Source organism: Triticum urartu, unplaced genomic scaffold (genome assembly GCF_003073215.2).
Source record: "Triticum urartu cultivar G1812 unplaced genomic scaffold, Tu2.1 TuUngrouped_contig_305, whole genome shotgun sequence".
NCBI lineage: Eukaryota > Viridiplantae > Streptophyta > Magnoliopsida > Poales > Poaceae > Triticum > Triticum urartu.
The window spans coordinates 55505-70358 of record NW_024113563.1 but is presented as its reverse complement, the minus strand read 5'-3'; the positions used below and the strand labels follow the sequence as shown (position 1 = coordinate 70358).

The 14854-nt window shown below is 42.5% G+C and overlaps 1 pseudogene; it reads left to right on the top strand.

Moving 5' to 3' along the window:
* The first annotated feature begins 6924 nt into the window (after positions 1-6924).
* LOC125527152 lies at positions 6925-9411 on the top strand (annotated as a pseudogene).
* The last annotated feature ends 5443 nt before the right edge of the window (positions 9412-14854 follow it).

Genomic DNA, 14854 nt, shown 5'->3' with positions numbered 1-14854 from the left:
TTAGTACATTTGCCTAACTACAAGCAAACTAGTTCTCGTTCATGAAACACTATCATATCATATTTACCGTTAGAATCTTTTCTGAAACATGTAGGGGACCGGTGGCTCGACTCCTGCTCCGTCGACCCCAGTCACTCCGATCTGGCAGAGTGGTGGTGGTCGTGATGGCGGTTTTGGCGGAGGTGGTGGTGGTGGTTTTGGCGGAGGTGGTGCTTTTGGCGGAGGTGGTGGTTTTGGCGGAGGTGCTCTTGCTTGATGATTCCGTGCATGTGGCCATCGTGCCATGCCTTTCATATTCCTACTTTTATCATGTTTCATGTCTTGCACTACTTTTATGTTCATGAACTTCCGTCGGTGATGATCTTTAGATGATGTGATGAACTTGAGTATGTTTAGATGATGATGGTGAACTTGAGTATGTTTAGATGAACTTGAGTATGTTTACATGATGAATTGTCATATTTCTGCATAATTTCATATTGTTCTGTTTTGAAATGCTGTCAAATGAATTGGAAAATAGAAAATAGGGGGAAAAAAACTATGCCTACGGCAAAGCCGTCGGCATATATACGCCCAGGAGTTACCAGGGCTTGCCACGTGGCACATCTATGCCTACAGCAAAGCCGTAGGCATATATCAAAATCTATGCCGACGGCTTTGCCGTAGGCATAGCCCTGCTGCCAGGATAACCCAGCAGCTGCCACGTGGCAGAGATATGCCGACGGCAAAGACTCATCTATGCCTACGGCTTTGCTGGTAGGGATAGCCCTGCGACGTGGCATTGCGTGATTCGTCAGCGCTTTTGACGGCGCCGTCCGTTGCCGTCAGACAAAAAACACTGCCGACGGCTATACTGTGCTGACGGCTGACGGCAGGCCGTCGGCATAGGCCCCTATGCCGACGGCTATACTATGCCGACGATCTGACAAACTACGCTGACGACATCTACGCCGACGGGTCTATGCCGACGGCAGCCGTAGGCATAGATCTATGCCGACGGCCCGTGGCCGTAGGCATAGCCCGCGATCCGGTAGTATCGCTATCTACGTTTAAGTTTTGACTGATGCTGACTCACATTTTCTTTCTACAGTTGTGATATTATTCAAGTGTACATACATTGATCCTTTACATGGAACTTGTCATCTTTGTTTGCCAGATGATCAGTCATTTGACGTATATGAGAAACTTGAAGGGAAGCATAAGGCAATCCATCATTAACTTTTAGTTTTATTTCAAGTTGTTGGAATCAATCTTGAGAACATCTTTCTATTATAGATACTTTATTACTGCTTTGAAGTCTTGTAATCTGTTTAACATTACGCACTACAGAAATAGTAAGGTTATGACACCATGGTGAAAGATATTGGGTATTGGAGAGGGGAAGATTGAAAGAGATGGTGATATAAGGACAGAGGGGAAGTGGGAGAGGAAGAAAGTTGGTATGAGTATTATAATCAGGTTAGTACCTCAGAATTTTATTCACTGATGTTTTCTTTGCGGTAGAAAAAATGGTTTTAAAAGGTTCATGATTTTGGCAAAACTGTAGGATGCATGTGTGGTCCCTCACATCAACAGATAGGATAGGGTACCCAATATGAAATGGACAACGAAGCATCATTTATTTGTCTTCCATATTGTTAACTATGGCGCACATGGCCTACTCTGCAGAATATCAAGTTTGACGACGATGATTATTGGAACCAAGAGGAGGAAGCACAGAAGTTTCCATTTGATGTTCTATTCATATGACTGCTACTATAGCAAATATGTAAAGCCTGGATTGGTTTACTTATAGTTTTTGGTAATTGATTTTTAATTTGTCGCGTCTCGGTATGTCAGTAGATAATCAGTGACCAGTGTTGGCAACGGTGCATTGATCCTATTTAGTTGTGGTTCTGTATGCCTCCTCTAGCTGGAGCTTACACCCAAAAAAATATTGGTTGTGGGATTCTATATCTTCTTGCAAGTAAGTGTTGAAGCTCTGCAGCATTTATTTTTGTAGAGATCAATTAGCAAGTGTGCATTGCTCTCTTATTGTTGGGGGCTGGGGGAAACCAATCAACAGGTGAGTTAGATCCTTTTTAGTGCCATTCCACCATTTTACGGCAGAGACAAGTAGCAAAACTCATGGCATTGTTGTTTGTTAACTGAATCGTGCATTTTTTGGTTAATATTTGTACGTACTAACAATTGCACGGATATATTTATTTCTGCAGTCCTAATGTAAGAATTGAAGCAATAGCCCTTTTCATGTTCTACTTTTTGCCTTCTCAAATATCACATATTCTATCAGCGTACATATATATATGCAAAGTGTGGTTATTAGAATTATTACAGGTTGTTTGGTTATTAGCTAGCAATCTGTGGTAGTAATTATGTAATTATTAACCAATCTTGTCTGGTCGTAGGGTTCCTAATCGACGTTATCATCTTATTCTGTGGCCTCTGCTTACTTTCGCCCTAAGCGATCTTCAAAATTTATTCCAGTATTGCAGAGCCTCTTATATTGTTCTTCTTTTGGGCATAGACAAGGATTCACAATGAATACTATTATGTGGAGTACATGTCCTGTAGTTAGCATGGGATCGTCTGATTAGTAGACAAAAGTTTCAAGTTCAGTGTAAATTTCCTAAGTGTCTCATGATTATTGATGATTGGTTTCCAAAGGGCACCACATTGTTTTACTAAGAGGATTATCTTAATATAGAGAACCTTTTTTTCAAAGGAGCGACTAAGCCAAATGAAAATTCCATGAACGAATAAAAAGGGTGGAAACTGTCAACCTTATTTCTCCAGGGGATGGAGTGGAGATTGGGAAACATAGCTAGATGGGAGAAATGATAAATTGTTCTATAATAATGTCCTATACCGTATCTGCGGGGTAAATATATGTACATGTATCAGAACATGGTATTGTTTATGAATATAAATAAATTACATTAAACAAACATTCTTATGTTGTTGGCTAATTTTTTTGTTTGTGTGATCCTTGCTTGGTTTTTTGACGTGGTGAAAATTCTACAGCCGATGAGGATCTGATTTAATTCTGATATGTCGAGCTTCTGGATGGTTACTATGTAGAGCTTGTTGTGGTGATTCTAAATCCATTGCTAAAATTCATGCGAGCGTGGTACTGTTATTTTTTTCTTTATATCCTGTAACCTGATGATCTACAAGTGTACAAAGCGCATAAGATGTTTTGGAACTAAGCGCCTGTTGGGATCCTCTCCTGCTCCACGTGTGGAGGGGTGCCAAATGGTTTGGGCCTGCTTTGCGGAGCCCAATCCTCCCGTAGTGTAATTTCGCGGAGGTGCGGAACGTATCTCCTCCAAACGAAGAAGCTGGAGTTTCTTGAATTTATGGGAGTGGTGCACCTAACATTTTGATATGAAGAAAACTTCCTGAGCGAACCAGCAACTTCGCGACCCCAGCTCGCGTGCAAAGCTGGCTGGCCGAGAAGTTGGCCTGTTTGGGAAGCCAGAGAGCTTCCGAGCGAGGACTAAGCATAATGTCATATTTGTGGCAATGTAGTTAGAAGCAACATAACACACACAAAAATTTGACTTGTGTGTTGAACACATGCTCGTGGGTTACAAGATATTTCATAACTATATAAAAATTACAAGATTTGTTTATAACTAGATAAATACCGACAACTCAAAAAATCATCTCTATGCTTAAATTTATTTCTGTTGCATTGTGCCGGTATTTCTTGGGTGGCCAATATTTCTAATTGCTAAACGAGATTTAATAAGGAAACCGTGGTAGACTTTTTTAGTGACTCGTGATGATAAGTATGTCGTATGGAGAAGAAAATATAAGCCAATATTTTATGGGATGCGTGCGCTAAGCAGAGAGGTTGTTAGGGCTACCAAAAGACGACGACCCTCTCTTGAGCTGATGATGAGGGAGAGCACGGGGTGATTGTGCGTTCAATGATGGTGGTGAGACAACCAGCAAGGTTGAGTCGGCAGTGGAGATCAATAATGATGGTGAACGACGCGTAAGTTTGTTGTCCCATAGCAACGCACGGGTACTTAACTAGTTATTTTATTTTAATTTTAATTTTTTAATTTAATAATAAAGCAAGGATTGAGGATCACCGTTGCGGTAGTTTTTAAAAAAGCCCTTGCTGTTTTTTGTATTCAACCTACAAAAACGTTTTGATTTTGCAAACTAACCCCTGCATTTTGTGCTCCTTTCTTCATCTTATCCACCGGCTGGAAGGGGCGCATGCCCACCGACTGCACCTGCCGCGGGGACGCCGCGGCCGCCATGGCAACCTTCGACGCGGCCGCTTCCGGCCCGGACGCGGCGCCCGACCTCTGCCTCGCCGCGCACCAGAGCAACCAGCTCCTCCACCTGCTCGCCTCTGCGGACGGCGCCGTCTTACCCGTCCACCCGGCCGCCGCCGCGCGCCGCGTGTTCGCTGGCATGCTGGAGGCCAGGGCGCCCCCGTCCGAGGCCACCATCACCTCGCTCGCCTGCATCGTCGCTGCAGACGCCGAGGGCGCCTACGAAGCCTTCAGGCTCGTCTCCTCCATGCGGCAGAAGTACGGCCTCGCATCGCGCCTCCGGTCTTACAGCCTCGTGCTTGCCGCGTTCCGGCGCGCCGGGGAGGCTGGAAAGGCCTACGCGGTCGAGGCCCACATGGCGGCCTCCACTGCATCACCGGAAGAGCCCGAGCTCGCCCTGCTCCTTGAGCTCAGCGCGAAGGCCAGGGACGCAGACAAGGTGTTTGAGTATATGCACAAGCTGCGGTGAGCTGTCGGCTGTGTGAAAGAGGAGATCGCCAGGGGGGGTGGTTCCGAAACAAGAAGGTGGCAACTGCTGGTAAGGCTGGTGACTCTCGACCGCCGCAGGACGCTGGCCCTATCCCACGCCGCCGTCGGCTTCCTGGACGCTGCGCTGGAGGCCCTCGCGGCCGCTGGGAGCCAGGACGCGTTCCTCCACAAAACCTTTATTTGGAGCCAGGACGCCCGGGAGGAGATCATGGTTGATGCTTTACCGCCGGAAGTTGTTGACCTGGAACAAGCGGGTAAGCTGGATGTGAGAGCGGAGGCGCACGCCATGGTGCAGGATGTCGTGGTGTCCGAAGCACCTGAGGTGCCGGAACCAGAGGTGAAGAGCGGGGAGGTGGTGGTCCGAGGACACAACCAAGGTGCATCCTGCGCATCAACCAGAGACGAAGGCCGATGAGGTGCTGGTCAGGGATACGGTCACGGCTATTGTGGTGCAGGAACCGGAAGCAAAGGGTGAGGGTGTCACGGTCTCGTGAGGCAGCTGGTGCGCAGACTATAGAGGTACATAATGTTTCTGCTTGTTTACCATCCATCCCCAACATTTTGAAGCTGCGATGTCACATTAGGCGGGCTACTTTTGTTGCTGGTGGTACGGGGGCAGGCAGTGGTGGTGGCTGCTGCTTAGATATCTTTGCTGGTTCAGAGAGATAGATGGAAGTGAGTTTGTTTTGTGCTTATGATCGTGTTTGATAATGCCTGTTCAATGAGAGTGCCATTCGGTCAATTGTTTGTATGAATTCTGTAAAAAAGTTGTGTTACTGTGAGTAAACAAAATCTTGTATGCCGCACCTTTGAGTTTGAGATGCAGATTTGTATGCCCTATGAATAACTTAAAAAATTTGATGCAACTAGGGAACTTGTATCATTTGTTAGGTATAAATGGCAGGAGCACAGCCTATTCAGTAAATACAAACTATCCGCATCTCATGTTCGAAGGGACATCTTAAAGGCTTTGTATTTCTAGCGCTGTCTGCTCCCAATTCACCACCCTTCTTGATGATGTTTCTGCTTGTTTACCATCCATCCCCAACATTTTGAAGCTGCGATGTCTCATTAGGCGGGCTACTTTTGTTGCTGGTGGTACGGGGGCAGGCAGTGGCAGTGGCTGCTGCTTAGATATCTTTGCTGGTTCAAAGAGATAGATGGAGGTGAGTTTGTTCTGTGCTTGTGATCGTGTTTGATAATGCCTGTTCAATGAGAGTGCCATTCGGTCAATTGTTTGTATGAATTCTGTAAAAAAGTTGTGTTACTGTGAGTAAACAAAATCTTGTATGCCGCACCTTTGAGTTTGAGATGCAGATTTGTATGCCCTGTGAATAACTTAAAAAATTTGATGCAACTGGGGAACTTGTATCATTTGTTAGGTATAAATGGCAGGAGCACAGCCTATTCAATAAATACAAACTATCCGCATCTCATGTTCGAAGGGACATCTTAAAGGCTTTGTATTTCTAGGGCTGTCTGCTCACAATTCACCACCCTTCTTGATGATGTTTCTGCTTGTTTACCATCCATCCCCAACATTTTGAAGCTGCGATGTCTCATTAGGCGGGCTACTTTTGTTGCTGGTGGTACGGGGGCAGGCAGTGGCAGTGGCTGCTGCTTAGATATCTTTGCTGGTTCAAAGAGATAGATGGAGGTGAGTTTGTTCTGTGCTTACGATCGTGTTTGATAATGCCTGTTCAATGAGAGTGCCATTCGGTCAATTGTTTGTATGAATTCTGTAAAAAAGTTGTGTTACTGTGAGTAAACAAAATCTTGTATGCCGCACCTTTGAGTTTGAGATGCAGATTTGTATGCCCTGTGAATAACTTAAAAAATTTGATGCAACTGGAACTTGTATCATTTGTTAGGTATAAATGGCAGGAGCACAGACTATTCAATAAATACAAACTATCCGCATCTCATGTTCGAAGGGACATCTTAAAGGCTTTGTATTTCTAGCGCTGTCTGCTCACAATTCACCACCCTTCTTGATGATGTTTCTGCTTGTTTACCATCCATCCCCAACATTTTGAAGCTGCGATGTCTCATTAGGCGGGCTACTTTTGTTGTTGGTGGTACGGGGGCAGGTAGTGGCAGTGGCTGCTGCTTAGATATCTTTGCTGGTTCAAAGAGATAGATGGAGGTGAGTTTGTTCTGTGCTTACGATCGTGTTTGATAATGCGTGTTCAATGAGAGTGCCATTCGGTCAATTGTTTGTATGAATTCTGTAAAAAAGTTGTGTTACTGTGAGTAAACAAAATCTTGTATGCCGCACCTTTGAGTTTGAGATGCAGATTTGTATGCCCTGTGAATAACTTAAAAAATTTGATGCAACTGGGGAACTTGTATCATTTGTTAGGTATAAATGGCAGGAGCACAGCCTATTCAATAAATACAAACTATCCGCATCTCATGTTCGAAGGGACATCTTAAAGGCTTTGTATTTCTAGCGCTGTCTGCTCAAAATTCACCACCCTTCTTGATGAATTGGTATGCTCTTGGTATTAGCATTTAACATATTTAGTACAAACATGTCTTGAATTGTTTTTGTAGGATTAAATATAGCAGCACTTTTGCTTTTATCATTTCATCTTAAAGTATTCACACTGCTGGCACCATATGTGTACAACTGAAAACATATTTTACCAAGTTAAGAGAAAATGATGCCAGGAGGCGTCAGCAGCAGCGGTGGCTCGGAGCACAGGCATGGGCGTTTTAGAGACACATTGGTATTTTTTGATAGAGACTACTGGTAGTTTAGAATGATTTCACCGTCGAGGCGATCCTTACACATTCATCAATATTTAATAACAACAGTAAATTTATCTCTATATATCTGCCTTCTTATCTTTTGGGGGATTGGGCTTGCTCTGTATGATATTACATGGCTTGAATGAACTGTAGATTTCGTAAATCAGTAGTGTTGCTATGATTTTTCACTGCCACATGTTTTAACTTAATTATTGGAATCAGGAGCCCTCTCGGATTACTTATGCCTCTGGTGATTTGAGAGCTAATATTCTGTTTCTCCAAATACCAGTATGATGATTGCATTAAGGACTGTGATACGGCTTTTGAGAGGGGAAGGGAACTTCATGCTGACTGTGCTGACTTCAAGATGGTCTCAACTCTCAAGGGCACTGACAAGGAAAGCAACTGCTCTTGCCAAACTTGCCAAGTCTTCCAAAGACTACGATGTTGCCACTGAGACATTCCAGAAGGCTCTAACTGAGCATCAAACCCAGATACCCTGAAAATACTAAATGATGCTGAACGAGCAAACAAGGAGCTCGAGCAACAAGAGTATTATGATCCATAAAAAGCTGATGAGGAGCGAGAGAAAGGTAAGCTGCGTGAATTATACTGTTAACACTGCTTTTCTGCCCCTAATAGTCTAGGGTAGTTAATGATGAGGTTCTCTGTTCTTGCTACTGCCCTGCAGGTAATGAGTTCCCTAAGCAGCAAAAATACCCAGAAGCAGTGAAGCATTACACTGAAGCGCTCAGGAGAAACCTGAAGGATCCGAAGGTAATTCCTTGATGTTTTATGTTGCTCAATTGCTTGAGCAAAACAATTATTTGAAACCATTTCACAGTTATATTGGGAAGAATTTTTTTTACATCTGACGGGAACCCGCATAAGATTAACCAATAATGCGGAGAACATACCAAACTATGTATATATACGCCTTTTGAATTAGCCTGTCGATGACGACTGGTGCATCAGGTGCTTCTGCAGTATAGATTTGTCCTGTAGTGGGTTTGGTATAACTGCTAAGTTGTTGTTTGTGTGGATTGTATATTTCAGGTATACAGCAACAGGGCTGCCTGTTACACCAAGCTGAGTTCCATGCCTGAACGGATGCCGAGAAGTGCATCGAGCTAGATCCTACATTCTCCAAGGGAAATGCACAATCCGGTTTTTCATGAAAGAGTATGACAAAGCAATGGAAACTTATCAGGAAGGCCTAAAGCATGATCCGAGTAACCAGGAGCTGCTTGATGGTGTCAAGAGGTAAATAGCACTGAAAGAGATTGTCAATCAGTCACTGGTTTCTCATCTTAGATTCCACCAAGCAGCTCCTAACCGTTGCTGTCCATTCTCAGATGTGTTCAGCAGATCAACAAGGCGAACAGAAGCAAACTTTACCCCAGAGGAACTGAAGGAGAGACAGGGCAAAGCTATGCAGGACCCTGAAATCCAAAACATCCTAACGGACCCTATTATGCGGCAGGTAAGTTCATCATCAGATGTCTGTTTACTCCTCTTTCTTGAGCCAGAGGTTGGTTTGGCGAACGGTGCGATGACATTGAGGTGTTTGTTGTCTGCAGGTGTTGATTGATTTCCAGGAGAATCCAAGGGCTGCTCAGGACGTCTCGGGAGCATGAACGCAACGGCGGTCGGGCTTGGGCATCGTTGGGTTCAGTGATTGGAGACGTGGCCGTTCGTCCCTGACGGATCTCCGCCGCCACGGCCTGAGAGAGCCTAGAGAAGGGAGGGTACGGACGAGCACCTATAGGACGACCTGCCATCATGGCCAGCGCTTGTAGACTCCGACAACATTCATGTGGTCATAGTCGAATCCTCCCGTCGTCTCGCGCCGTGTATATTCAGACTTATTTGCGGTGCGCCGTAGGTTGTATGAACATGGAGGTGCAGTCACCCGAGGTGCAGAAGCTCCATCACCTACCTCTACCTCCTCCACTACGCTGACAAGTAAGCTAAGCCCCCATCATCTACATTGCTTCCTCCCTGCCTGTGATTTATTACTTCGAGCCTGCTGTTCTTTTACCACATATACAAACATATCTATGCTTAAGTGTGGTCATTAGGTTATGGAACAGGAGAAACAAAGTGTTCTTTAGCAGATCCAAACCTGTCCATTTTAGAATTGGACCAAGAATTACTTGTGCATTGCCTGTTTGATATGTAATAACCATAATTTTTTTGGATGTCATAGAAAAATCATGCTACAGCATATTTTTAATCTTTGTAAACAAGTTAAACTTGGAATAAGATCCTAAAGTAATAGAGCGCTTCTTGAATGCATGGAAACAAAAAAAGTTAGATATCTCAGAGTCAATATGTCATATATTCTGAAAGTGGTGCACATGGATATGTATATATTCTTGGTTAGTTTTTGTCCTGTTTCTGTTGTATATATGCTCTAATAAGAGTCCAAAAGAAGATGAGGTAGCGCTACTTGATTTCCTGTCAAATTTCAGTAACAGTCAAGCAATAATGCAATATTGGCCTTTTCTTTTTCCTGTATTACGTAGTGACCATGGAGTCAAAGCTCATGTCGATGGTCAATTACTGACAGTTGCACTTATATAGAGCACACTGATATAATATCTGCACATATATTCTGGAAGAAGCCTATAGGAGTGGATGAGCAAATAACACATCACATTCGAATAATATTGAATGTGTTCCATCTGTTCACCTAAATTAATTATTGTATTGCTCTACAATGTTAATTGCAGGACAAAACACTAGCGATGGTGCAAACAGAAGATAGGTTTGAAATATAACTGCGAATCATTGATGACCGTATGGCTGAGTTTCAGAAGTAGGTGTCGAGTTTATGGTTTGGGTGAGAGGGGAGAGACGAAGGGAGATGTTGGAAATGGGAGCAATGAACATAAATTAGCTGGTGGTGGGTGGAATAAACGACGAATGCAAGACACAAACTTTGAAGAGGAGGATAGAAGGAAGGACAGCCATATTAGGGCTGCAATCGAAATATCCCATATGATTGTACGATGATGGTTGGAATCACTCGATATTGGTTGCACGTACGGGCACTTAAATTAATAAAACTCAGTGAAAGATGGACATGAAAAAAGAGCAAGTAATGTGATGAAGAGTCGTTGAGAAGATAGCTAATCTCATGACTAAGCATAGGTTGATTATTTTCTGGATACCCAGTCAGATTCACATTATGGAAGCAGGTCATAAAGGGTTTGACCTAGACTATTAATAACAATGGCAGTATACATGCGAATGTATACTTTGACAGAACGACTATAGGTGGCAGCACACATCTGCTACTATCAGGGATTTGCTGGGAAAAACTTATCTTCGGAACAAGTGGGCCAATGCAAATTTTAAGAGAGCTGAAGAGACGCATAGAGCAAGAGAGAAAGGAGAAATACTTCCACTCTTGAGAATCTACATCAAAGAATTTAGAATGAGAGACAGTAACTAAGTATTGCATGTTGATATGTGATTCAATTGAAAATAGTGTTATATGTACATCTTAGGGAGGTTAAGATTGGCTCATGATGTGTATGTATGATGTCCATACCATTTATATCTGAGAATTAAGGGATCTATTCTTTTAACCAGAAGCAATTTAAGCTAGCTTAATTCGTCAGATATTAAGATTGGCTCACGGTATGTGTATGTTGATGTCCATCTTTATATCTGAGACATAAGGGATCTACACATAATACTTGCGCCAGCACATTGACATTGATTTATATAATCATTTTTTAGGATCATTATATTATTATCTTAACAATAGCAAAGTAGAACTATAGAGAGAAGCGATGAATTAAGCACACATACCATGACTTGACTATTGGTTGTCGAAATTCTAAAGGTAGAGATTAACGAAGCAATCTTATTTAAGAATGAAATTTGCTGATGGTTCGATGAAAATAGTATATTTAACAACTTCATTACTGAGATGCAATTGAGTCAGGTATACCTGGCGGTTAGAAGCCCTTATGGACAAGGAAAACATGAATGATCTATCTGCATGTTTGTTTACTATTTAACAAAGATAAATAACATCATAAATTTGATTGAAAATTATTTCCCAAAACAAAACCAAATTTGATACTATGATAATATACGAATTGCTGAGAACGAAAAATTTGGAGTTTCAATTGGCATGTGGAATAGAAGTAAAGAACGCTACAAGATCCATTGTGATAATAAGCTGTAATCTCAGTACGCCCAATTTTGTAATCTCTCTGAGAATGGTACAGGATTTAACAAACTGAAAAGCATCCTGTATTGTTTGAAAATATTTTAACCTCTAAATGTGTGTGAAATGTGTTATGCAATATGCGCTGCAGAATAACTATATACGTCATGTGTTTCTTATAGTGGTAATATATTTCAATTCATATACGTCATGACATATTTATTTATAAGTGTACAGCAAAACGGACATGCAACAACAGCAACGGAGAATCTTTTAATTTGTATAATAGCTACGCTAAGCCCTTGTATTCGGTACGCATCTCTGATAGCACACGATAGACTTCGTCGATATCAGCAACCTAGTTCCATATTATTCTATGTAAGTAACCACGTTGTCAGGCACACATAGTTTATCATAAACACACACTTGCAATGCCATCCACTATAAAGAGATCAACGTCGAGAAAAAAAAGGACTATTCGCTTTAGATAACTGAAAAAGATCTAGAAAAGAATAAAAGAGATAATAAGAGGCTAACGAAATTACCCAATCTTTCTTCCCCGATAGAACTCGGACCAGCCAGAACAGTCTCCTATCGCAATTCTCAGGGCCAAATGTACCAGCCACATCAGATCGGAAATATCATCAAAAGCAGACAAATCAAAATACACCAAAAAATCATAGAAGCACAACAATAAATAACACATTCGAAACAAAGAAACTAACACTCAAAGGAGGAGAAATCAAGCATAAGATATAAGGGATTAAACACGGTCGCTCCCAACTGAGCGCATCTTAGTGCGTCGTGGTCTCCTGGCCATATGCCAGAGGAAGAGAGGCGGAAGAAGTGAAACGATTGGTGCACCTTGTAGTCGGCATTCAAAAATCTCCCTGCTCGATCAATGAGATAGTATAAGCGGGAATTGCACTTCAATGGTGCTGAGGACAGCATCTTCATTCAATGCAGAAAGACCGGTCGTTGATTACATACGTTACGTCATACCGACCTCACATGATTGGGACGTATCTGAGCAGATTCTATGACTTATACCTACAAGAGCAAGAATTACACAGCACATCATTTGTTACCTCTTCTAAGCCTCAGTGAATCACGTCTAAGTTCAGCTCAGACTAGTGACATCGTCCCCTCGACTCGTATCTGAAGCACTAAAAAGCGAGTCTAGACTTGTGTGGATATTGATCAAGATTCTCGTAAAACTACTTCCTTCTCGATATTAGGCATCATTGTAGCGGTCAATACTGTGTTCTTGTGCGGATGTGTGTAGCTTTATGTTACAGTGTTGGATCTACCTGAAATCGAAGCGTAACCTGAATTGTCTGTCTTAGATGTTATAATTATATTATCTCCTCCGCTACATCCGGAAATAAAACAAACTGCAACAGGGTGATAACGGAGCACGGGAGCAAGTACCGGCGGTCGAGAGTTAGTAGAAGAGCAAAGAGCTTCATCGTTTTATGAAAGATTGAATGATAAAATTTGACATAATAAGAGAGACTCCGCGAGGAAGTGAAGAGATAGAAGGTAAGTACGGACTACTTAAAAAAATACAGCAAGAGAGGTTGAGCACGGATAGATGGCAGAAACTTCACAGCTGATAATGAATGACTTCCAGTGCTACAAACCCTGTAGATGTCCGAGATAAAGATCTGCAGAACTCACCTTCTTTGGTTAGGATATCCTGTCAATGTTTAAAACCATAGCAAAGACAATGTTTGGTGTTCAACCGTTATAAATGCCTCAATTCAGAGCTAGCGTTAGTATTCGAGCTCCGAAATGTTAGTAACTTGTAAAGAACTTAAGTGGCGATCACCAAGTACACACAAAAAAATCTAGATAGGAATATATATTCAACCCCACACAGAATAAGAGCTGCATTTAATCGCTCGATCGTCTTACAACGTCGATTATAGGTACCGTTGTAGATGAGCATCATTTGGAAAATTGCAACGAAACCTGCTGTATAAATATGTATGCAGTTTAGTGTGAGTGCTTAGCGAGGATCTGAACTTCACCATACATGCTGTATCTCACGCAGATCTTTATATGGGCCAAGTCCATAATGTAATAGACTTACTGAGAGGTTTTAAGAACATGCACAAAAACATTAAGTTGCATTAGAGTACGTGAAGATAATAGTTCACTCGATGAGTGATCTATGAACTTGCAGACAATATAGTTAATAAGGGTGCATAGTACACATATTAAACGGTTGAACAAGAGAAAAGACAACGCAGACTTGCAAAACACGGCAAAGAAGCCGCTCAGAATTGCATCATGACGGGTGCAATCACTAGTACACAAGCGCGTCTTCACAAAGCTATAGAAAACCATACCACTCACCCATACAAATAAGAACAAGCAGCGGACCCCAACACCATACCAAACGGTTCACTCTGATTTTCAGGCTTAAACGGCGTCCAACAGGACGTCAGCGCCTAAGATTTTTTATACGGCAGATAGCACCCACATCGAAAGCTATAAAGCATGCAAGCATTGAACGATCCTCTTTTTTTCTCGTCGAAACTAACCTCAAAACACTGCACAGACCCACCAATACAAACAAAAATATGTTACAGTCAATGCAGATGGGCTAGAGGAGAAGGAACGCGCCGCGCGTCATGGAGATTCGGGAACAGGGTGCCGGTGCAGAGACGCTGTTTCAATCGTATCGTGAGAGTTGCCGCAAGGATGAATTCTCGCTATACGTACAGCTGAATGGCAGGTGGGGGGTTCAGACTAGGGTGGAGCTGGTACCAATCCTCCTAATCGTACAACGCAATTATTAAGTATAAGGGGTTATCCCTACCATATCACAGCATAGATCGTAATATGACTCTCAGGTGGATAGATAGAGTCAAAATATAGTTATCAGGTTCGTGAATGAGTGCAGTAGCTAGGATAATTGAAGGGTTGGTACCCAAAAAGAACTGCAGTAAAGAAAACAATACTTATCAATATGTTCTAATGTATTGACCATTGGAGACAGACACCCAACATAAACCAGCAATCCAATAACAGGGTCGTAGTACCTCTATTGTGTGGGCATGCCCAGGCACACCGGATATTCCTACAAGAATGTATCTAAAGATATCGGTGAAACACTTCAGAG